This window comes from Desmodus rotundus, chromosome 7, assembly GCF_022682495.2.
Source record: "Desmodus rotundus isolate HL8 chromosome 7, HLdesRot8A.1, whole genome shotgun sequence".
Lineage (NCBI taxonomy): Eukaryota > Metazoa > Chordata > Mammalia > Chiroptera > Phyllostomidae > Desmodus > Desmodus rotundus.
The window spans coordinates 121,938,863-121,965,145 of NC_071393.1; the positions used below are offsets into that span (position 1 = coordinate 121,938,863).

The 26,283-nt window shown below is 36.6% G+C and overlaps 1 long non-coding RNA gene across 1 annotated transcript in view; it reads right to left on the reverse strand.

Moving 5' to 3' along the window:
• LOC128781309 (uncharacterized) overlaps nucleotides 1–22,879 on the reverse strand; it is a 47,384-nt gene extending 24,505 nt beyond the window's left edge. Inside the window, exons 1-2 of the long non-coding RNA XR_008427239.1 lie at nucleotides 22,811–22,879; nucleotides 672–750 (exon numbers count right to left, since the gene is read on the reverse strand). This is a non-coding gene — a long non-coding RNA (uncharacterized lncRNA). The remainder of the gene's footprint in view (nucleotides 1–671; nucleotides 751–22,810) is intronic.
• Between the last annotated feature and the right edge of the window lie 3,404 nt (nucleotides 22,880–26,283).

Sequence of the window (26,283 nt, forward strand, 5' to 3'; positions counted from 1 at the left end):
TATGTAAACCTCATAAATTGTGCACAGTGGTGTCTAGGAAAGTGACAGTGGCTGTGGCACCGGATCTTGTTGACAATGGCATTGAGAATGAGAGCTGAAAAGAACACTCCTTCCAAAAGGGAAAGGGATTGAGAGTGGGAGGTGGGGATGGATGAGGCGGGGGAAAGTGGTGGCAGGAAAATGGAGACAATTGTACTTGAACAACAATTTTAAAAATGTACAAAAAGGAAGAACATTCCTTTTCACTTCTCTTCTACTCCCTCACCAGGGAAAAATTGAAAAAAAAAATTCTATTTTCAGAATAAAGCAGACAACTCATGAATTAACAATAATAAAATTGAACAAAGAAAAAATAGCACTAAAATCCCATTATATAAGGTCTAATTATGAATAGATTCAGTTGCACAAGGTTTTTATTGTGGGCTGTTTACAAAGTTATAGAAATCATACACCCACACCCACACCCATGTTTATGTATTTGCATAATCCTGATGACGGGGAAACCCTTAGCCACTTCCACCAGGGTGTGAAAGTGTTGGTTTGGAATTTTCCAAGAGTGGAATTGAGAACCTTTTAGTATTTATTTTCCATTGTCTTCACGACACATGGGCAGCGAGTTTCAGATAAGAACCTGGATTGCAGTACCTCAGTCTTCGTTCTGCTGCACTCACCGCAGGAAGTCACAGTGTGTGGCGGAAACAGGGCTCACAGCAATCATAGATGGCTTGTCATGTTAGGAGGGCGTGAAACCTTAAAAATAACAAATTGTTAAATATTTTAATGAAAAAAAGCTAAATGAGAACTAATATGTGAACAGCCGATTCTACAAGGGGGAGAGTCAAAAAGAAAAACACGAGGAAACAAAATATATTTGCCCAGCATGTGTTCAATACAGTGGTTTATTGCATCTTAAAGTACTGAAGTATTACTACATTCAGTGTAATGTGTCTCCATGAAATATATAGGACTTGTTCTACTGGAGTCACTCCATGTATCATCTCAACTCTGCTATGCAACTTCCTTCCATAAAAATTTTTTTCTTTCTCTGAGGTTTCAAAATCCTTGAAGGACTCAAAGCAATCACGAGATGCAGCACAAGCTTAATTAGCTAAATTGGCTAAGATAGTATTGTTAAATATTTCTATCATCATTTGGCAACAGTTACCTTTCAAATAGTTAAATAAGATGCTTTCTTCTGCTTCTAAATAAAAGGGCTTCTTCTAGTAAGTAAAACAACAACAAAAACCACTGCAGTTTCTTTCTGTGCATTAACCTTAACAGAGAGACTGTTCATACAGTGAGCATCGAGTGCTTTGTTTTCCCCCTTTGATTGGTACCTGGAATCACATTTTGCTTCAGGCATTTTCCTATAACAAACATTATGTTTCCAGTTAATTGAAAGAAAACATGACCGCAACATTAAGAATGGGAAGCATCAATATTAGAATTCAATTTCTAGCAATGCTCCTGTGCAATTATAAAGCAGCTACACGTTTTAGCTACCCTTGATATAGAAACACCATTATAAAAAGAAAGTACATCTTCCAAGTTCTTGAAAAAGGGGAGAGCATTGCCACGCACTTGAATCTTGACCCTTTTATGGGCTGACTTTTTGAGGCATGTGCCAAAAGAGCTTATATATTATTCTTTATAAATGTAATGTGATTCGTACATGAAGAGAATTTTCAAAAAAAGAAACAGCATTAAAGAGATCATTACTTTTCTTGGTGAATGACATATGTAATGAAGAAGTGTGAGCAAAAAAAATTTTTTTTCCTACGGTAGGCTTCTGCAGCCAGTTATTAAGAGCACCATCCACTGTTCTTAGCAGCCCTCAGATTCAAATTAATGTCATTGTATCAGCAAGGGTATTTGTTGTGCGTACTATGCACTCCACCTTGTGATGGGGCTATAAGAAATTGTTAGCTAGGATGATATACAGTCTGGATTCCAAAAAGAACAAAAGGTCTAGCCAGGCAGATAAACAAAAGAAGTATGTCCCATAGATATTTAAATATTACCTCTTGCTTGGAGTAATGAAATATTACTGGTTTCCTGGTCCCTTTTCAACCACCTGTCAAGTTTCAGTGACATTGAATGTGTGCCCATGTCCCCTGAAGTTGACATGTTGAAACCATGGCCTATGATGGACGGATGGTCTGAGAAGGCGGGGTCTTTGAGTGATCACGAGGGTGGACTCTCATGCTGGTGTTAATGCTCTCCTTTATTTTGCTTCCTCTCTCTCTGTTCTCCACCATATGAGGATTTAACAACCCCGTCTGCAAACCAGGAAAACTGCTTTTACAAGACACTGATCTGTTGGTGCCTCCCCTTGGACTTCCTAGCATCCTGAGTCGTTAGAAATACATGTTTGTTAGGTTATTCAGTTTATGATATTTTGATACAGTGAACCACAATGACTAAAACAATGCCATTAATATTTATGTTCTTAAAAAATAACTTTCCTTCTCAGATATTTTTAACAAATCCCATTTCTTATGGGTAAATAAGAAACTTAATCAGATGTGATGGAATAAATAATCAGGGGAGAAGGTCACAGCCCTGTCTCCATGGGTCTCTCATTTTTCTGCATATCTTTTAAGCAGGCTGTTTTTGCTCCAGACTATCCATAATGTTTGCATAGTAAACAACATTAAAACATAGAGATACGGTCTCACTCTAGAGCCAAAAGAAGGTTTGTTTACTATAAAATATAATAAAGTATTAACTTCCTTTGGGGCAGAACACAGGCATGCTTACTGTCCAGTATAAAAGATTCAAGTTCCATAAGCTTGGGGTTTCTCTTCTGTGCTGCAGCCCACTGTAAGAGTAGGAATCACTTGGCCCTCTTTGCATTGCCCTGTTGAAATGTGAGCCTGGAGAATAAGCAAAAATGCGGATCCTCTAGCTACTGCTAATGCTGTGATAACGTCTTTGTTCTCTGGCCCAGAGTTCTCGTGTCTTCTGCCATGAAACTGTACCAGGCCAACTTGTTAGTTCAGACTCTGCACCACTCTTTACATCTTGCCCCTTTCACTTGCCTTTTTGTTTTTTCATGTGACTGGCTGTCTGTCAGAGGAGGGAAAGGACAAAAATGGCTGGGTTGTTTATTGGGAGAAAGATAATTAGAATAACAGAAAAACTACCCTTCCCAAGACAGTCTGTCACAGGGAGGAGAGGATTGAGGAACCAGTGGGGTGTGGATAGGGATATCTTTTTATATGAATGAGGTCTGTCCAGAAGGTCTGTCCACAGCCATGTAGTATGAAAAAAAGAATCATTTATTGAAGAAGATGCAAGATACAATGAAAATTATACATAGAACAATGACACCTCAGTTCCCATCAAAGTAGGCACCTTGCGACCCCACACAATTTCCCCAATCACCATCAGCTGCCCAGTTGTATTTTCCTGAATCTCATTGAAGGTCTGAAATCTCTTCCTTTTCAAAGGTAAATTTAGTTTTTGGAAAGGCCAGAAGTCACAGGGCACTAAACCTGGGCTGTACGGGCCTGAGTCACCTGGGTGATTTGATGGTTCACCAAAAAACCCTGTGTGAGACATGATGCATGAGCAGGCACATTGTCATTATGAAGCTGCCAATCACCAGTTGCCTATAGATGCAGCCTTCTGAATCATCCGAATAGTTTCCCCAGAGTAATGTTCAAGCTTAATGCAAAATTTGATGCAGATCCGTTGCTTTACTTCCTCAATCATCTTGAATATGACAGCCACACAGTACACATACTCACTCAATAGCATCTCCCATCCCCACTGAGTAGTACAGTGAAGTCATCAATGTTCACCCATGTGCATTCCAGTCCACTCATCTGCCAGGTTACATCGATGTTGTGCAAACCATTCTCATTCTATTAACAATGACTGGACTTTTTGTAGACAGACCTTGTCATTGTCATTATTTGTATATGCGAATTCTCAATTATTTTTAAGTTGGTTTGTGTGGCAGGGTGCCATTTTATTCAGACTATTCCCAGATATAATTTCTTCATTATTTTATGATTCATACTTCCTTCCTCATGTTTACCTCACTCCTTCCCTCAGCTCCTATACCTTTCTGGGATGCCTGGGCATGTGATCACATACAGCCTTCTGCTTGTGAAGAATGAGTTTATCTGTTCCAGCAATTCTAAGTACTTCTTTTGATGACTCAAAAGCTTCAGAAAAGTACTTGTTCTTTCCTTTTCCTCCTTTTGGTGGCACCTGGGCTTAAGAAGTGAAGAAGAAAAAAAAAAGAATAGTATAGGAAACAGAGAAACCAAAGAACTTATATGCATAACCGATGGCCATGAACTAAGGGGGAGGAATGTTGGAGAGTGGAGGAGTGCAAGGAGGAGGGGGGATAAAGTGGAGAAAAAAATTGGGAAAACTGTAATAGCATAATTAATAAAATATACTTAAAAAAGTGTGTACTGGTGAGGGAGGTAATGAATCCACAAATTATTGCTATCTGTACAACGTCTCTTCAGTCTGTTTTCTGCTGTCCAGTGGCTAGTCTGGTTTTCTCCTTAAACTGGTCTCCACTAAGTTGAGCTAGTCCTGCCTGGCCTTTTGTGGGCATTATGTGGGCACACAGCTCTTAAGTCTATGTCCTAGTCATCAACTATCAGTCTTCAAGTTTTTGCACAGTAAAGAACCTCTGCTGGATACTCCATGTCCCATCATAGTCTCCAGCACCTTCTGGGTTTCCTGAGCACCCAAAGTCAGCATAGGGGCCAGAAGCTTAACTTCAGCCTTATCTACTTGGCTGCTTTTGACCCCTTAATCTTCCATGCTCTGAGCTCAAGTTAGGTGATCATTCTCTCTGATGTTATACCCAGGGAATAAACACCACCTTGGACCAATTTTCGGTTTACCAAAACTCACCTAGACATTTTGTTTTCTTCTCATGCCCTATAGGCAAACAGCCCATGGCCTTACTAAAAAGGGGAAAAGAAATATTCTCTCTAAGATAAGGGAATGCACACATATACACCACCAACAACCAACAAAATTCTATGATCTAATTGTGCCTTTATATGTTAATGATTGTAAAGTATTTTAAAATTTTCTTTTTTTCTCCTCAAAGCTTAGTTTCCTCAAAGACTATCTTATTTCATAGTTAATATTTTGGTATTAAAAACTGAAAGACTCTGTCTCTGTGCCTTTCTGTCCTACAAGTATGCCCTTTCCCCCTTACAAAAGTAACCCCGAATGACTTGAGACAAAGAGTTGTACTTTACAATGGAAAGAGAACAACAGTATATTTCATCAAATATTACTCTTACTGTAATTGTTTCTTATTTCCAAATCTCCTTGCAATTGCATCCCTCAAAACTTTCCTTGTGCTCTTTCCATTAACCCATGAGGCTTACACAAGGTTCTCTTAATCAGCCCACAACCATGCATCTTTTAAAATCTGGATTCACCCTGGCTGGTGTGGCTCAGTGGATTGAGTGTTGGTCTGTGAACCAAAGGGTCACAGGTTCGATTCCCAGTCAGGGCACATGTCTAGGTTTTGGGCCACGGTCCCCAGTAGGGGGTGCATGAGGTGCAACCACACATTGATTTTTCTCTCTCTTCCTCCCTTCCCCTCTCTCTAAAAATAAATAAATAGAAATCTTGAAAATAAATCTGGATTCAATCTCACTGCTTCTAGGAGAACTTTTCTTACCAGCCAGGTTGTATTCTTTTATTCGTTAAATGATGAACACATTGCAGTTACCTGATGGTTTAAAAGTCATTTTCTTTAGAGTGCTAAATTTATAAGGATATACTTTGGGAGTTACCTAGAAAGAAGGCCTAGGTTACCTATCCTTATTTCACCCATAATTTTATTTGCTATATATTTGTAAGAGCAAGAGAGTTCAAGGGTAAAATAAAATATTCATAAATTTTTGGACAATTTATCATTCTTTTTATAATTAACAATAGGTAACCTTAAGATGACTGAGTGATTTTTACGTCTCACATATTCACTTAAGCTATATGTGCTTATGTCTCCTGTTAGTTATTATAGATTCTTTGAGAACGGTGACTATGTTTTACCCTTCTAAGTTTCCTCTATGCCTTCTAATTTGTACACACACATACAAGTTGATAAACATTTGTGCTTTTGATTGTCATTGCTATGATTAAATTCAATAATGACTCAGAAAATAGAAACTTTGGACTATTCACACATTGCCTTATTGATTAGATGGGGCTCCATCTAAGCCTTCAAAGACAGAGAAGGTTTGAAATGATAACTAAGAAGAGGAGAAAAATTTATGAAGTGTGATGGCGTGAAAAAAGTTTTGAATCTGGAAAAAAATCAATGGTTTCAGCTTTCGCATTTTATAACAAGTATGTGGTTATCATTCATCTCAGTCTTTACCATTAGTGAATCTTCTACTGAGAATAAAGGGCCATAAAATAAACAGGTTAAAAGATAAGCCACATGTCATTATAGAATGAACCCTCTTAAGTATTTGCTCTTTAAAGACCAAAAGTTATTTTGTTCAAAATCTCTATGCATGGGTGAACCAATGTTCTTCTAATTAGCAAAGTCACCTTTTCCCTGTATAAAAAATGTCAATGTGTATTTTTACTAGTGTAAGCATCCATCGTGATAACTTTTAAAAATATAGCACTTTAGAACAGAAAGGATATTTGCAAATAAAGTTCAGTCCCTTATTTAAGTAGTTGCTGGAGACATAGCCCCAGAAAAAGCAGACGAATTCTCCAAGGTCACATGACTAGTAAACAGCAAAGCAAGGACTCAGCTTGGGTTCCTTGACTCTCCAAATCTACATTCTTTTTTTTTTTTTTTTAAATCCTCACTTGAGGATATGTTTTTATTGATTTTAGAGAGAGAAGAAGTGGGAGAGAAAGAGAGAAATAGAGGAAAACATCAATGTGAGAAAGAAACATGGATCCCCAACTGAGGACTGAACTCACAACCTAGGCATGTGCCCTGACTGGGAGTCGAACCCTGAACATTTAGTGCATGGGATGTCACTCCAACCAACTGAGAACCACCTGGACAGGGCTAAATCTACTTTTTTGTCTCTCTACAGCAAATCTACCTTTGCAACTGAGATGAATTATAAAATAAAATGAGAGCATTTGGCATTTTAAAACACACGATGCTTTAAACCCACTATGACAATGCTGCTGTCCTCAGGAAATTAAAAAGCAATTTAGAGAAATGAAATGGGTCAAATGATCTGTCACTAAAATAAAAGGTTGTGGATCAACTAGTAAATCGGTAACTGCTTCCTGTGCTTGAGGTTTTCAACCCCTCAGGGTGGGGGGTAAACCACCAAATAAATTTAAAAGGATTTCCACTGAGTGTTCCTTGTGAAAATCTGAAGACATTTATATTACACGCTCTACACCCTTAATTTCCGGTGCCAAAACAGAACAGCATTCAGTGGGCTCATGTTTTAAGAGGGCTATTTCTATCAGATCTTTAAAAAATACCCTAAAGCACTTTAATTAGAGAGAGGGAGGCTAATTCTCTTAGCAGAATTGAAAAGCTCAGACATTTTTCTTATGAACATTAAAATTTCCTTGTTTTGCCTCATTTTCTTGATGATGGACTGCCATGGTTCTCTTTCCTCGCAGGATTTCAGGAAAGAAAATCCACCAACAAGATGTAGTAGCTTCGTTTTAACTTGTGCTTCATATGCAACTTCAATGACAGTTTCACGTACGTTACTCGACCCTCAGTACACGCAGAGGTCAAATCAGCATTTAAACAGATGTTCTGAATGGAAATGAGTGTCAGTCATTTACTCATGACGGTTTTGATAGAACAGCAACTCTCCAAATCATCTCAAAGAATCAGGAGCCGGGAAAATCAACAGCAACCATTGATTTTTCTCTGCCAACTTGATTTTAGCAATTAGACTTGAATTGCATGAAAACTCAGGAAAGAAACGCCTTTTGTGCTGTTTTGGTCAGTCTCACCTGCACTGATCAATGTGAACTGCTCACGTCTATGGATATCATTTTGACTTGGGCTGACTGGGTCTCCAATTCAGTTGTGGGTTTTGCAAAAGGTTACTTTGGGTCTCCACTTTACCTTAAGTGCTATGAAACTTGAATTCATACTACTTGAATTGAGTAGTAAACTTTGAGTTATAAGTAGTTAATAGATGGTGATGGTGAGATTGCTGTTGACTCTGTGCTTTCTGATTTCCAGAGTTACCTTGTATACTGCCTAAATAAATGAATAGTTCACTGTTACCCTCCTTGGGACTGAGCAGATCTTACCTCATGAGGATGAATCAGAGTGCAATATATCACCAGATATCAGAGGTATGTGGTAGGTAGAATTATGCTCCCCACGCCCCAGACATCCATATTTTGTTTCCTGGAAACTGTGAACATACTCTGTTACACAGGAAGAGAGAATTAAGGCTAGCAATCAGATGACCTTAATAGGGAGATTATCTTGGATTATCGATGGAATCATAAGGGCCTTTAAAAGAGAGAAGGAGGAAGAAGAAGCAGTGTCAGGGTGATGTGATGTGAGAAAGACTTGGTCCTCTACTGCTGGCTTTGAAAAACAAGAAGGGGCCACAAGTCAAGGGATATGGACAAGCTAGAACTGGAAAAGGCAAGGCAAGAAAACGGATTCTCCCCCTAGAGTTTCCAGAAGAAAAACAGTCCTGTTTAAACCTTTATTATAGCCCAGTGGTGCCTTTTCACACTGTTGATCTCCACAACTACAAAATAATGAATTTTTATTGTTTTAAGCCATTAAATTTGTGATAATTTGTTACAGCAACAATAAGAATACAGAGTATTTGGACTCCACTTACCTGGGTTGTCATAATTATAGTTTTTTTAAAGTTATTATTTATTTACTTATGTGCACTATGAGGTGACTTTTATTTATTTATTTTTAACTGTGAATAATATTTTGTGAGTATACCATGATATATTTTACTCTGATGTATTTCTCTCCTCTTTTGTTTATGAAGATTTTGTTGCTTTTCACAGAATACTATTGCAAACATCCTATAATAACCTCTTGTACTTGCTTCCATCTGATTTTACATGAGTGTTTTCCTTCAGTGTAAACTTGGATATAGAATTTTTGGGGGTGTATAAAATGCCCATCACTCAGACAGGCATTGATAAATTGCTACCCAAAGGGGCTGGACTAATTTATACAACCACCAGTAGTAATGCAAGTTTGAATTTCTCCACATTCTTATCACAAGTAGTCCCAGACTTTGCATTGAGTTCCTCTTGTGGGTTTTACATTATATTATACAGGTGGTATTAATTATGTAAAAATTCTCTGTTGTGGAATCCAATGTTTTTAATTTTAATAAAATAATGACACAACTGTAAACTTACTTTTGCCCCCACCCATATATTTTTTATTACTTCTGTAAAAATTGTTTGTAATTTTTTTGCATTCATAGCATTCTCTGTGTATTTTTAAATGGCTTTGTATGTGTTTCATTTTCCTAATTTTTCTGTGTTTATGTGTGTAATTCTATATTTAGGAAGGGTTGCAGTCCTTTAAAATAATGGTTTTATAACAAATTTAATCCTTTAAAAAAATAAATCTCTGTTCTCTGGACATGATACAATTAGCATATTTCCACTTTCTTTCCCCTCTCTTCTCTCTCTGCTACCCTTCAATTTTAGTCAATTTAAAAGTTTTTTTGATTATTATCATTGTAGAATTAAATGCTCTTATACTTCTATTATTTGATCTATCAGCTTTAAATGATAACCTTTGACTTCCTGCTTTGAAGCATCCTATGCTCCCTGCCTGTCCTGTTGCTATGGTTTTCCCTCAGTCTTTCTTGGGGACTGCACTTCATTTTCTAATAATTTTCCCAGAAAGACCCACAGGGACATTTTTTTTTCTCCATTCACATTTGTTCAACAGTATTTGCCTGTAGTTTTTCTAGCTAAAGAGTCAGGTGACTTGATATAATTCCTTTGGTTTATATTTTCTTTAAATTAATTTTATATGTTGATCAACACACATAGGTTTGAATGTACCTATAGATTTTCCCACTATCCATGTTTTCAACTATTTTTTCTGACTCTTTAAAAAAAAAGATTTTATTTATTTATTTTTAGAGGGAGGGGAAGGGAGGGAGAAAGAGAGGGAGAGCAACATCAGTGTGTGGTTGCCTCTTGTGTGGCCCCTACTGGGGACCTTGGCCCGCAACCCAGGCATGCACCCTGACTAGGAATTGAACCTGCAACCCTTTGGTTCACAGGCTGGCATTCAATCCACTGACCCACACCATCCAGGGCTATTTTTTCTGGCTCTTAAAGGATTTCTGTACTTTGAATTTTGGTATCTAGGTATCTACTATTTCTCAATGTCTTTAGCAAAAAGGCATCTTTTAAAGGAATAGTCAAGTCTACTTTCATTTCAAGAAAAGTACAATTTGCCTGCTTCTCTATCATTTTCTTGCTTGTTTACTTTTTATTCTTCCATTTATATTTGTAAATTTCTTTTATTCACATTCTTTCTACCCTTATGTTTTCTACAGAGTTTTTTTTCACTCTGTGTGCCTTCCATTTTCATCTTTATCACTGTCGATTTTACTTTTTGTCTACTTTTTTCTTGACATCTGTCCAATTTATTTCAACTTCTTTACGTATTTTAACATTAATTTCCTGAGGACTTGATTTCTACTTTGTGATATTATTCCAGAGAGGCAATAGTCATTCAGCTTTTCATATTTGTGATAAAATAGTTGCTCACAGTATTCAGCTGATGCATGGATTTGTTGTCAATAAATTTTCTGCTCTTGGGTTGCATCATTTTAGGTTAAATGGCAGATAAAACTGATACATATTTTTGACATGTGCTAATGCTAAAATATGTCTCCTTTGTCCTTTGATTATGCAGTTGATTTAAAAAAAATCTAAATATATCTATTTCATTTTTCCTTTCTAGATTGATCTTTTGGCAGTAGCCTGCTAACATCTTTCCATATCATTAAACTTCATCCCCTAATTGATAAGCATGGTCTTCTATAGTGTCTTCCATATGGACTGAACATGTATATCCTCTCAAAATTCAAACTCTGACACCATAATCCTAATGTGATGGTGTGAGGAGGTGAGATGTTTGGGAGGTGACTAGGTTATTGGGTGGAGCCATCATCAGTGGGCTTGGTGCCTCTATAAGAAGAGATATGAGAGAGATGATCATATTCTCCACTATCTGCAAATCAGGATGAGGGCCTTTACCGGACACAAGATCTGTCAGCATCTTGATCTTGGACTTTGTAGCCTCCAGAACTGCAAGAAATAAATGCTTTTTAAGCCACCCACTTTGTGATAATTTGTTGCAGCAGCTTGACCTAAAACATACCCTTTGCAAGAAATGAAATCTGGGTTGCAGCCCAATTTCTAGTTTTACGACCTTGAACAACTCACTGAACCACTTTAATTTTTTCTCTTTTTCTAAACATATCTCCCATTGCAGTGATTTTAATGATTTTTAAAATCCCTACCAACTTTAAATTGCTGTGATTATACTCATTATAAAGAATTAGCCTCTTAATCTCCGTGGCACAATAACCCGAATAATGAAAATCTTAGTGTCTAAGTAACCGTCTGCCTGTCAGAATTCCCTCCCAAAAGTAGTAATTCTGCATAGATAGCTAATTTCCCAATGTTGCTTTGGAGAAGTTCTCTAGATGGAAAATAGAATAGACTATGATTTTAGAAGTTCTAATTATTATTTTAAAACTATATAATCTTGTATTATCTTTGTAGATGAAGCTTTGATCAGATGGTGTTAAGTGGGCTACATCATTTGAAAGAACAATTCAAGGCTTTTTCACATAAAATATTGATTGATTATCCAAGTAAAAGTTGTGTGTAAATTTTTTTTAGTAAATAAATTAATGATTACATACTTATCCTGCCAAATGGCAAGAAAACAGCTAGTCCTGTATAATAAAATAGCAGTACACACCCACAGAAGGCAGGAAAAAGAGAAAGAATTAAACTAGAGAAAGTAAGAAGAAAAAGATTTAAGGAAATACCCAAATGTACATTTCTTCTGAGCTACTCTCACAGTGCACTGGCAACTGATGGTCAGATATATCCTTGAGCATAGCTCATGCTGCTTTGTATCCTAGGGCTGCTCCTACATTCTGGGTGTAATCTTCCCTTCTGCTACCCATCACTTGAGCACCTTGTGCTTAGACTCGGACAAGAAGTACACCTTTCCCAAGCCCTGGGCTTTAAAGGGTCCCTGTTCTAGTTCCCCTGTGGGGAAAGCAGAAGAGTGTAAGACCAAGGGGATGTCCCACTGGCAGTGTCTCAACTTGTGGTCCATGGGCCGCATGCAGCCCAGGATGACTATGAATGCGGCCCAACACAAAATCATAAATTTACTTAAAACATTATGAGATTTTTTTGGTGATTATGTATCACAATGTATTTATTTATTTTTATTTTATTTTTTTGTATTTTTTTAAATTACTTTATTGTTGTTCAATTACAGTTGTCTGCATTTTCTCCCCACCATTCGCCCTCACCCCAGCCAAACCTACCTTCCTCCCTTGCTTCCATCCTCCCCTTTGGTTTTGTCCATGTGTCCTTTATAGTAGTTCCTGAAAACCCTTCTCCCCTCTGTTCTCTCCCCCTCCCCTCTGGCTATTGTTAGATTGTTCTTAATTTCAATGTCTCTGGTTATATTTTGTTTGCTTTTTTCTTTTGTTGATTATGTTCCAGTTAATGGTGAGATCATATGGTATTTGTTCTCACTGCCTGGTTTATTTCACTTAGCATAATGCTCTCCAGTTCCATCCATGCTGTTGCAAAGGGCATAAGCTCCTTCTTTCTCTATGCTGTGTAGAATTCCATTGTGTAAATATATCATAGTTTTGGGATCCACTCATTTGCTGATGGGCACTGAGGTTGCTTCCAGCACTTGGCTATTGTAAATTGTGCTGCTATGAACATTGGGGTGCATAGGTTCTTTTGGATTGGTGTTTCAGGGTTCTTAGGGTATAATCCCAGCAGTGGAATTGCTGGGTCAAAAGGCAGTTCCATTTTTAGTTTTCTGAGGAAATTCCATACTGTTTTCCTCAGTGGCTGCTCCAGTCTGCATTCCCATTAACAGTGCACTAGGGTTCTCTTTTTCCTTTTCCTTTAAAAAGGAAAGAGTCATTTCTTTAACATTACAAACCCAAGTATGAATCTTATTAACCTTTTTAATTATGTTTTCCAGTTGATGAGACACACAGATTTCCAGAAAATGAAATTCCTGAATAATTATTGTATTTACATTAGTATGAGTTTTATGGGGTTTTTTTTTTGGTCAAAGAACAAAGTTTAAGATAAATTGGTAGAAATGTAAAATGATGCATGAAAAATTCTGTGCTTTTACTTTATTTTTCCCTGGAACATCAACTTCCTGAAGTTTCTGCAGTAAGCTGGTTAGAAAGCAGTTTATGTAGAAATGATATGGTAAGCAAGCATCCTACATCTATCAAGTAAAGTGATTAAACCTGCGTCCATCATTCAACATAATTAATCAGTGAGACACCACACAGCCCATGTTCACATGCTGATTAATTTGTAGTTCAGGTATATACATCTCAGGCTTCAAGTTTATATGGAAAATACATCCATCAGTGCTGCACTGGTGTGTCCTATTGCAATGATAAAATGAGTAGATATTCTTTAAAGAAGAGTAGAAAGAGGTTTTTATTCCCAACTGAAAGCAAAAATGTAGAGTTTTTCAAAGACTGCCACACAGAAAACAACCATCCAGTAAAATAATTTTTTGTTATTTTTTTTCTTCCTAAATAGTGCCAAAAAATCTGAAAAAAATTTTGTTTATGAAAAAAAATCTGAGTATAAAATACTTAAGCTTACATGTCTATTTATTCAGTCATGCAAAAAATACTTATTGAGCACCTATCATGCCCTAGGGACCTAGTAATGATCTAATGACCTTTTTCCTCCCAAGAAGCATCTGGCCTGGAGTTCAAAGGACAACAGTGTTAGAAAGGGAGACCTCTGTCACCTTGGACTTAATGAGCACCAGTCTGAGGTTTCCTGTTTTATAAGAAGACAGATGTTTTTATAGGGTTAGTTAACACAGTGCCTTAATAATGGTTTAACTACCTGAAGTAACTTTAAATGTCTTTGTAAAATGTTTGATTTTGCTTATGTAAAACCAGAATGTGTGTTAATAGCAGAAAAGAGAACACAGTGGTTCAGTTGAATCATTTCACAAATGCGCAAAGTTCAGGGGAGAGTTACTCAGTCTTACCAGCTGGTGATTATTAACATCCAAATGCACATGGATAGGCCACTCATACAGTTTTCTGCCCCTAATTTACCACACCACCTTTAGAAAAACATTTTCAAAAGTAAGCACTATAATGAATTGATAGGGTTTTTGACTAAAAAATAGAGATTTTGATATATACAGGTCCAGCACAAATAACACCCTTTCTTTATTACAAAATCATAAGAGTGTAATTCTGTAACATAACAACATCACACTCAAGCACACCCTATGACAGTGTAGGTGAAATGTTCAAACTGCTGTCCATCTCGTGCGAGACATTCACGTACCCTACCAATCAATTCAAGCAAGCCTTACTTCTGCTGGACCCTGTATTATTTTTAGCACTTAATTATTTTCTTTTATTATGATTGTTTTAGAAATTCAAGTGAGTTAGAGGTATGAGTCTTTCATAGCTTTTTACATGCATAGAAATATATGCAAATACATAGATGTAACTGAAAATGCAAGGCCACAAGAAAAGCCAAGCTTGTGCAAACTTGTCCCTAGGTGCAAAAAGAAAGAGGTTTATTCAGGTTCCATGACCTGGTAGGGTGATGGACTCCTCCTGCCTCAAGGACCATCTTCCCTTCCTGGTCAAGCCTGATGTTTTTATAGGGATAGGGAAGGGAGGGCTTTTTTTCTACCCAATTACCTTGCTAGCTTTTGGTGCACTCAGCCTTGTCCATTTATCTTTCTAGCTTTTGGAGTGATCAGTGTAAGAACCTCTCCCTGTGCCATCTCCTCCAATAGGGGAGATTCCCTGGCACTCTCTATCTACCATAGCACAGACATACACACAAGAATATGATTTTCAAAATAGGTCATTAAACTTTGTATTATGTTTAGCTTTTAAGAGTTTCTTAAAGACTTGACTTCTGACCCTTCTCTTTACATCTCACTTTAATCACAATTACCTACAGGATGGGTCTGAGTTTCCTACTGTAGACGTTAGGATTTGACTACCTTGTCAGTTTTATGTTAAGCAAAAAGAATCTCCTTAGCTACTGTTATATCTGCTGTCTAATGCTCTTGAGTGAGTTCACCAGTCATAACAATATCCTTCAAAAAATTGTCTGGGAGAGGAAGAAAGAAAATAGAAGAAAGAAGGTAAACAAATGTGTACACTGGTATTTCTGACAAATTCCCTGGGGAGTTTTTCTTAGCAACAGAATATATGCATATTCATGGTCACCATTTTGGATACATTTTAGGGAATGGATATGAGTGGTGGAAAACCCTTAGAAAAGTATGAGCACTTATGTCACAGCTCAGAAAGAGAAAGGTCTCTGTCTAGAACACAAAGTCACATATTTGAAACACTTTTTCTCATCAATCAAAATTTCATAGTTCTGCGCTCTAGTTAACAGCTAGGTAAGATTGAAAAGGGGCTCATACTCTGGATGAGAGTTGAAATGTATCATGTTGCCTAAGATGCTCCCATGATGTAAAATATTCAGTGATTTTAACTGCGTAAGTGTTTTAGGGAGTCTGACCACTGAAAAGGAGAGCTTTTGGTGAATGAAGGATATTTGTGATAAAATTAGTTTTCCTCTTAAATTTTGCCTTCCTAGGCCTGATAAAGTTACTTCTATAAAGTGGTCCACTTTTTAAATTAGTTTTGCTTGATAATCACATATATTAAGCTGCAAAGTCTTAACTCTTGAAAAATTATAAAACCTATATATTGGATTTTAAAAAGAGTAGAATAAAAATAAACTTACACACAACAAAAAATCTCCCAATGTTTATTTTCTTCTTGAAATAGTCGTTTAGTGTTCTTATGACATCTTAATCCAGTATATATTCCTTACCCCTTTCCTGCTAAGCATCTCAATCTAATGAACAAACAGCTGAGGGCAGTACCAAGTCTCTAACCTTGTAAGCTCTGCACTGTCTGGGTTAATAAAATTATCTTTCTCATTTACATGTTTTTCATCAACTTAGCATTTTAATAAACATTCTTAAGAAAAATAGAGTTATCCAAAATTATTAACAGCTATATAACTTAGTAACCAATGAAACCAGAAGGCACAAACCTAAACAGATCTTTTTAGAATGGCATTTCACTGTTTACAAGCACTTTTTATAAATTTCAATTCACTTACGTATATATTACATCATTTACGACAACCAATAAAGAATAAAACAATGGGGTCCACCACCTACCCTGCCAATTGGCACATTGTATTTTGCTATAACATCGAAACCATGGGATTGATAGTTCGTATTTCAAAGGTTGACAATGATTTCACAAGAAAATTGGCAGCTTGTATCTTATGCTAATATTTGGAAAAGAACCATCTGGTTATCCAAACTGAAGCAATAATGTATCATTAAAATTCTTTTAAAATGGGAGTACAAGGAACATGAGATAGTTCACAATTTGGTTTCCCTGACATTTGGAGCCTTAGCTGTTTATGAGGGAAAAAATGTTGCTGCCATAAGGTGGCTTCTGTGCAGGAAGCAAAGTGCCATGAATCTGAGGATTGTCCAAAATTACGGGGTGAGCTGCCAAAATGAATCCTTGTGTAGTTTTTAAATTTTTATTGTTGTTCATTTACAGTTGTCCCCATTTTCCCCCCATTTCTCTCCCCTGTCCTGCCCACCCCACCCCCCACATTCAATCCTCCCCCTGTTGTCCTTGCCCATAGGTCCTTCATACATGTTCCTTGACCCTTCCCCTTCTTTCCCCTCGTATCCCCTCCCCACTCCCCTCTGGTCACTGTTATTTTGTTCTTTATTTCCATGTCTCTGGTTCTATTTTGCTCACTTTTTTGTTTTGTTGGTTAGATTCCACTTATAGGTGAGATCATACGATACTTGTCTTTCACTTCCTGGCTTATTGCACTTAGCATAATACTCTCCAGTTCCATCCATGCTGGAACGAAGGGTAGGAGTTCTTTCTTTCCGCTGCATAGTATTCCATTGTGTAAATGTACCACAGTTTTTTAAATCCATCTATCTACTAATGGGCACTTAGGCTGTTTCCAGCACTTGGCTTTTGTAAATAACACTGTTATGAACACTGAAGTGCATAGGTTCTTTTAAATTAGTATTTCAGGATTCTTAGGGTATAATCCCAGCAGTGGGACCACTGGATCAAAAGGCAGTTCCATTTTTAGATTTTTGAGGAAATTCCATACTGTTTTCCACAGTGGCTGCTCCAGTCTGCATTCCCACCAACAGTGCACTAGCGTTCCCTTTTCTCCACACCCTCACCAGCACTTGTGGTTTGTTGATTTTGTTATGATGGCCATTCTGACCGGCATAAAGTGATATCTCACTGTGGTTTTAATTTGCATCTCTCTGATGGTGAGTGATGCTGAGCATCCTTTCTTATGTTTCTGGGCCCTGTGTATGTCCTCTTGGAGAAATGTCTGTTCAGGTCTTTTGCCAAATTTTTTAATTTGGTTGTTTGTCTTCCTGGTGTGGAGTCATGTGAGTTCTTTATATATTTTGGAGATCAAATCCTTGTCCAAGGTATCATATCCATTGCTCTCAAGAGTTGATCTTGGTCATTTGCCCCCTATAATCCTTCAACTCTGTGTTTCTTCCTCATACCCATGCAACCTGCTTTCTTAGACTGTGGATTACTCTGCATACTCCAGAGTTTTACATAAATGGAATCATCAAGTCTCTTTGCTTTGTACTCTGGCTTCTTTCACTCAGCATTATTATTTTGAGATTCTTCCATGCTGTAGTGTAATGAGTAATTCATTCTATTTTTTAAATTATGAATATTTTTCAAGATGCAATACAATTATAATTTTCCATCCATCCTTTCATAAAAACTATTTTCTGTTTGGGGTTAGTACAAATTAAGCTTCTATGAACATTATATATATATATATATATATATGTTTGTATGGATATATATTTTTCTGTTAGGTAAATACCTGGAGTTCAATGGCTGAATTTTAGCCATATGCTTAACTTTTTAAGAAGCTATTCAATTTTTACCAAATTGGTTGTGGCATTTTAACACTCCCTCTATTAGTATATGAATATTTTATTTATTGCACATCCTTGCCAATACTTTATATGGTCAGTATTTTGCACTGAGGTCCAGTTGACATATCATACTGTATTAATTTTGGGTGTACCTCATAGTGACTTAACATTTATATACTTACAAATTGATTGCCATGATAAGTCTAGTAATTATCCATCACCATACAAAATTAGTACAATACAGTCAATGACATTGTGTGGTCAGTCTTTTTAATTTTAGCCATTCTAATAAATGTGCATTTCCTCATTTTCCAATGACGAGTGGTACTGACCACCATTCCATGTCCTCATTTTTCAATTGCATAACTTGTGTCTCTTTTCAATTTCTTTAAGTAGGCTGTTTGCTTTCTTGTTTTTGAGCTTTGAGAATTTTCAATATATTCTGCATATATTCTTTTATCGAATGTGTCTTTTATAATATTTCTCCCAGCCTGTGGTTTATCTTTTCATTGTCTTACCGATGTCTTTTGAAGAGCAGACGTTTTAAATTTGATGAAGTTCAATCTACCATTAAAAAAACTTTTTTATAGCCCTGGCTGGTGTGGCTCAGTGGATTGAATGCCTGTGAACCAAAGGGTCACTGGTTTGATTCCCAATCTAGGTCACATGCCTTGGTTGCAGGCCAGGTCCCCACTGGGGGGCATGTGAGAGGCAACCACATATTGACGTTTCCCTCCCTCTCTTTCTACCTTCCTTCTTCTCTCTGAAATAAATAAATAAAGTATTTAAAAATAATTTTTTTAATAGATCATGTTTTTGGTGAAGTATCTAAAAAATCTTCATATAATATATGATCACAAGTATTTTATCCTGTTTACTTCTAGAATTTTAGTATTTTGAGGTTTTACGTTTAGGTCTATTATCCATTTGAGTTAATATTTCTGTGTGAAAAGATGTATGGATCTAAGTTTTTTTGGCATATGTATATCCATTGTTTTATTAACATTAGTTGAAAAGAATATCCTATCTTCACTGATTTGCCTTTGAACTGTGTTAAAAATTAGTTGATAAAATGTATGTGCATGTACTTCCAGGCCTTTATTAGTAAAGCTAATATCACATGGCTCGTTACTAAAGCTTTACATAATGCATCTGAAATTCAGGCAGTGTTAACCCTCAAACCTGGTTTTCTTTTCAGAGTTGTTTTTGGTATTATAGATCTTTTGCATTTCCAAGTGTTGGAATTAGTTTCTCAATTTCTACAAACAACTTACTTGGGATTTTGATTGGGGTATATTAAATCTGTAGAGCAATTTGGGGAGACGTGACATCTGGCCCAAAACCAATCTTTTCATTCATTAGTTTACTTTCATTTCTTTGAGCAGTATTTTATAGATTTCAGTGGACATGTCTTGAATATACTCATATTTTACCAGAATAATCTGTATTTGTCTTTTTGTGTAATTATAAATCATGTTGCTGTTTTCTTAAAAATTCCCTTCTAATTGTTGGTTGCTATATTATTTTTGGTGTGCTAAGAGATTTTTAAAAATCAGAAATATATGTTGAATTTTGCAGATGTTCTTTTTGCATTTACTGTGATGCTCATTTTGTTTTTCATTTTTAGTTGATTAATGTTTTGTTTAGAATTTTCAAATCTATATTTATGTGGGATATGCATCTATGGCTCTCTTTTCTTATAATGTGTTAGTTTTGTTTTGGTGTCAAGGTAATGCTGACATCATGAACGAGTCAGAGAGTAGTCTCTTCTCAAATTTCTGGAAGAGTTTCTGTAACCTTTGGTGTTTTAGCAGGCGATTTGAACTTTGTCCTGCAAATCTCTTTTTTAGGTGGCAGTTTGTATTTTCTGTAAGATACTGTGTCTTTGGATCTGTTTTCTTTCTGTTCTACAAATGTTGACTCATGTGCCAGACAAAGGTAAAGTAGATGGAATTTTGGAATCTTCTCTTTTTGTCTTATCCTCTGGGATTCTCTCTCTAGGACTAGCAACCATGGTTCCAGGTTTAGTCTTCTGTTTTACTCAAACCAGGAAGACTGCAGTTTTTGCTGCTCCAGTAATTCAAATATTTTAGTGACTGAGAGAGGTTCAAAGATAATGCCATAAAAATAGGAACTCATTTCTTAGAAATCCCCTATTCCATGTTTAGACTCTAAAAGGATATGATTGTTTTTCTCCAATCTCCAGTGCTCAACACAAGTACTTTTTGTATTATATCCAGAATTTATAGCTGTCATCTGCAGGGGGGTCAGTACAGTAGAATCTTAGGCGCTCCTGGATGCGGAGGTCTCTGTGCATGCTTTTTGTATTTCCTCTGATCCTCCCCTCAGTTTTAAAGTTTCCTTTCTTTAGACATTGGTTCACTTAGTGTGCCTGAGTCTACTAACCTCACTGCCACTTCTGCGTGCTACACCTAATCTACTGGAACTTAGAAATTAACTCTCCTGACATAGCAGATATTCTTATATCCATAAAGATTATGACCTCAATCACATAAATGTTGTGTACTAGTTCAACTGTTTTTGATTATTATTTAATCACTTTCTAGTTTCAATTTTTGCTGCATTTCTTGAGTTAGAAATTCTCATTGTGTAAAAGTTGAAAAAGCAAAATGTTATTCATATACATGTGTAGACCATTTCATAGATGTATAAGTATGCTTTTTAAAATTTGAGCCAATTTACACAGCATCATTCAACTGCTTGAGAGAAGTATGTGCAAAAAAACACCCAGAGATTTGTCTTTATCAATTATATAAGTGACATAATGATTTATACATATTGGTTAGGATAAATATATAAAATAAAAACTAAAATTTGTTTTCAAATATTGATTATCCAGGGTGGGTTTTTGATTCAGGATTTATCACTAATCTTGAGCATTTTTTAAAAAATAAAATAAAGCATTTGCTATTTTCTTTTTTTAAAGCTGTCCCTAGGATGCCCTTGTAAGCGAAAGGTTTCCTCGGTTTTATAGCTGTGATTTTTCATCAGCAATACTGGAATACATAACATAATATATGCCAGAAGTGCTGAGTCTATTATTTGAATCAGTACAAGCTCACATAGCTTATTAAGACTTTCTTCAGTTGCTCAATATTTCTGTTCCTACTTGATTTCAGAACATTCTTATATTTTTAATTCAACTAAACTTGAAGCTTATGGATGTACCAATACTTTATGCACTTTTGAACTTTGCCATCTGATCCTAAGAAATACATGTTCTTTTTATTCCAATGCATAAGAATACATCATCTGGTAAGTGTTTTTACTGAAGTGTTGTCTAAACAACAAATATATATGGATGGCTGGAGTTAATGTCCCCATTCAATCACACATATCTGTATATTTCTCAAGCCAGTCATTTTCTATTCTGCCTGATCCGGATGTATGTGTATATGTGGGTATACACATACATACATAGGTGGTCTCTAAAATAGCTTCCCCTTCAAAGACCAAACAGAGGAAGCATATAGGTAACATAAAAATAAATTTAAGCAATTTTGATTAACTTAGAAGAATGCATTAAGCATTCCTTTTGCATGCATTAAGACATGATATTGTTATCAAAGAAATAACTAACAGAGCTAGGGGAAATTGTATGTGGCTTAAGTGAGTAAAAACCATTCTTTAATTCTCAAATGCATTACAAATATTATAATAGAAAAATTGAGGGTGACCTAAAAGGGTCTAAATAGTAGCAATAAATGATGTTAAATAAAAATGTAGACTATCATAAAAGTTTTGAAATGACAGTCTCCAGTGGGAAATAGCAGGAGCCTTGAAGCAAAAGACTTCAAGAAGTATATTCTCATCTAGGTGGCAGAAAAAATTCTCTAATAGATCTTATCAGTTTTACTTTTTATTTGTGAGTCATTATAATAGTTAGAATATGTTATAGTGATGATTGTGGATATCCATGTGGGTGAATGTTTTTATGTTTGAATTGGGCACAAGTTGATGTCCTCTGACCTTTGTGAGTTGTGGCAAAGTTGTTAAATAGTCATAAGTTATAGCAACTAAAGCCATAAATCAAACTTGTGACATATAGGAATGACACCTGCTGGTCATATGAAGGCTCCAAAGCCATCCATTTTATGTATTTCTGTGTATGTATGTAAGTATGTGTGTGTATATGTATGTATGTAGGCATGGCTGTTCTTGGCAGACATTAAGCAAAATCAAAATATACCTTAGATATGTAACATGAGGGTTGTGTAAGACAACCCCGAAGAGGAAAGCGACATAAGGGGTGGGTAACACAGCAATCTTGCAGGCCTGGCTGAGACCCAGGCACCACAGTAGGAAGATGCAGTGACTTTCTGGTCAAACCAGGAAAAGAGTGGAAATGGTGGCACCTACCAAACCACAAATTAATCTTTTCTTTGTGGAATTGACTAACGTTTAAGAAGCTGACTGAACTGCAACTTATGATAACAGGACTCTTGGAATCTTGAAAGGTGGCACCCTCAACTGATTGTAACACAAGCATTAAAGAGCTGCTGGCAGAGAGCAAATAAGCAAAGAGGGCCAATCTTCAGAAAGGTATCCTACCTGCCTGCAGGATCCTGGGCATTCTTCCTGGGAGGGAAAGAAGGAATCATATCCCTGATGAAGATACTTCCAATGTAGGCCACCAATAAGACACATTGACAAATTCTAAGGAATTCTGTTAGGAAAAGAACACACATTCAAATTTCTCTTATGGTAGGTAAATCGATTTTATGGCTATGCAAAGTACACACGTTAATATTTTATATACGTGTGTGCGTAGAAAACTACTTTTATTAACATTTTTAATACTACTGTATGAGGTAGTTTTGTCCTGCTATTTTAAAAATTATGTTTCTGGAAAAGGAAGCAAGATACATATAAGTAGTCTATACAGGGTTGGGCAGAAGTAGGTTTGTAGTTGTTTGTGTGGGTAATAATATAATAATTAATAAGTAATAATATAAGAATAAACTGTGTTTTGCATACTCACAACTGTAAACCTACTTTTGCCCCACCTGTACAAGAATTCACCTGGAGAAATATTTGAAAGGTTTGTATGAATTGTGTCACTACCTATACTCTTACTTTGTACCTAATAGGCAGTCAAAACATTCTGAGATTGAACAGTGCTTTTTAAAAATAGGTTGGAAAGAAAAGAAGAAAGGAGTTTGGAATGGGCAGAAGATCATGCTTTAAGAGCAGGCCAACCCACAGTTGGCCCAATGTCTAGGGGGTAGGACTGCATGATGGTGGTTGTCATGGGTACTAGAATTCTGGGTCCTCTCAGCAGAGCCCTGCCAGGTGGGCAGCCTATACACATGGGAAGCAGATCCTGCGGAATCAGGAGTGAGGATGCCTGCATGGGTTAGTTCTTTCCATTTGTAAGTGGTCCCTGGACTCTGGATCAGGGCACTAGCAAGTATGTAAACTCTAGAAACATGGTGACTAGAAAAACTTTGATTTAGAGGCAAAATGAAAATCTAGGTGGACTAGTACCTCAGGTTGGAGGATGTTTGTTGTTAAATACCACCCATTTCATGTTTGAGAATGTCAGGAACCTGAAGTAAAGCCACACATTCATAGGGGCACCCCCCAAATTTGGATTATCTTCTGGAGGACAGGTCCCTTGTAGTACAGGCTTCCCCCACTAGGTTAGTGTTCTAGAAACCCATCTGTATTAGTGTGCCAACTGGTGTTGTTGTGAGAGGCTGCATTCAGCTTCAGTGAATTATTTTTGAAGACTCTTTTACTGAGTTTGCCCATTCCATGATTGGTGATTTATGAGCACACCTGCCTACATTGTACTGTGTACAGCAGTTTTTGATCAAAAATGGCATGATCCCTGTGCCCCAACTTCCCTTTTCACCTGATCTCACCCCACACATCTTTTTTGTTTGTTTGTTTGTTTCCCCAGATGAAACAATTCCTTAAAGGGAAAGGTTTTGCCAATGTGGAAGAAGTGAAACAAAAAATGGCAGAAGTACTAAAAGGCATCAAAATCAACGAATTTTGACCAAAATTGAGCAGTGGAAACATGTCTCAACAAGTATATGGCATCAAATGGAGAGTACTTTGAAGGTGACTGAAGTTAAACAGGTAAGAAAAAAATATACAATTTTCATAAATAAATTCCGTTTTTTTGGTCCTCCTCATATATGTATAATATACTCATATACCTGTCTACATACACACACATACATACATCAAAGAAGTTATTTTCTTGTATTGCAAAATACCATTGAACTCTGATGCAAGTATAATCTTAATATTTCCAAATTACCTTTCCCTGATCATACTCCCATGGTTGTTTTAAATTATAGGTCAAAAAGGAGATACCTGGGTGACCCTAAGCCAGTTACATGGCTCCTTTGAAATGAAAGAGATATTTTTCTAGTGGTGGTCGAAAGGAAGACAAAGATTCAAAGCATGAGAAGGATTCAAGATTGAACACACCATAGCTCACCTGTGCATATCAGAAGCCACAAGACAAGAAATGCAGGGGGTGGCCACTGCTGACAGCAAGCAAGAAAATGGCTACAGTTCTACAAATGCAAGGAACTGAATTCTGAGATCACCCTGAATGAGCTTAGAATCAGATTCATCCCCAGAATCAGAGAGTAAGAGCTCACTCTGGTTGATACCTTGATTTTGGCCTGTGAAATCATAAGCAAAAAGCCCCACCTGGACTTCTGGCCCATGAGCAGTAAAGGCAATAAAGGATATCATTTTAGGCCACTACATTTGTGGTAAGTAGTTACACAGCAATAGAAAACTGATAGAGTCTACCATATGCTCTGTATGAAGTTTTGAAAACTGTTGCTTCTTTTGAGATGTTTACAGCATAGTAAACAAGGCAGATGCATGAGTACTCAATATAATTATAATGTATTACATGCAATGATAGAAAATACTATGGGAATGCAGATATATGGTGGAAAATTCTGCCTGCAGAAAAAGGAGAGGCCTTTTGGACACTGTTGGATTCTACAATGAAAAAAAATAATGCATACCAGGAACAAACAATATTACCAGGCAAAAGAGACACAGATTATTAATGTATGAATATTCACATCCTTGCAAAACTGATTGAAGGCACAAAGAAGGTCAGTCTCAATTTCATAAGAAATTAACTAGTTTAAGTGTGAGTGTACCTTAGTGTTTGAAGAAATAAGTCTATCTTAGAAAATCCACTTTATCACATTGTAAGATTTCCTCCAAGCATGGTCTGACTAAGCAGTGCTAATCATCATTGAGTAACTTAATTGAATTGCTATGATGCATTTAATAGCCTCACTAGAGCAGGAAAGTAAGTTTTAAGCCCTGAAAACTTCTCTGTCAGGTCAGATTAGATTCAGCTGGGAGTGACTCAAACTTCAAACAACAATGGCCATAAGAAGACAAGGCAGACATTTATTTGTCATGTAAACGTCTTGAGGCTGGCAATGGGGAGGAAGTGGTTACTTCACCGTGTCAGGGATCTCAGTTTTCGTGACTCTGAAACACGTGTGCCTTATATTCCCAAGGTCATTGCATTATATATTTGTCTGTCAGAACTCCGAAATTTACAGTACACTCCATTCAGTGGGAAGCTGTCAGGTGATCGTGCTAACCATCTTTTCCCATCCCAGTAAGTCATTGTCCAGAACTTGCACATATTGTTTTCACTTACAAGTTAGTGGTCAGACCCTAGTCACATAGTCACTGGCTGCAAAGAAGGCTAGAGCATGTAGTTCTATTTCAGGTGGCCACATGCAGTACTAAAAGTCACATATTCTATTGCTACTGTACAATGCGAAAATTATGCATTTTGCGTAGGTATCATCTGGGTCAGCACCCATATGTTTTCTTTAAGTTTTAAATTTGTTTACTTTAAGAAAAACTGAGTTGTTTTTAGCATCACGGTAGTGTTTTAAGATACTATTAAAACCCATATCCCAAAGTTCTTAACCTCAGGTGGTTGTAGGTGATTTAACAATGAAATTGGAAGACAATATAGGTGTTTGAAGAACTCACTTTACATAGTATAAGTAATA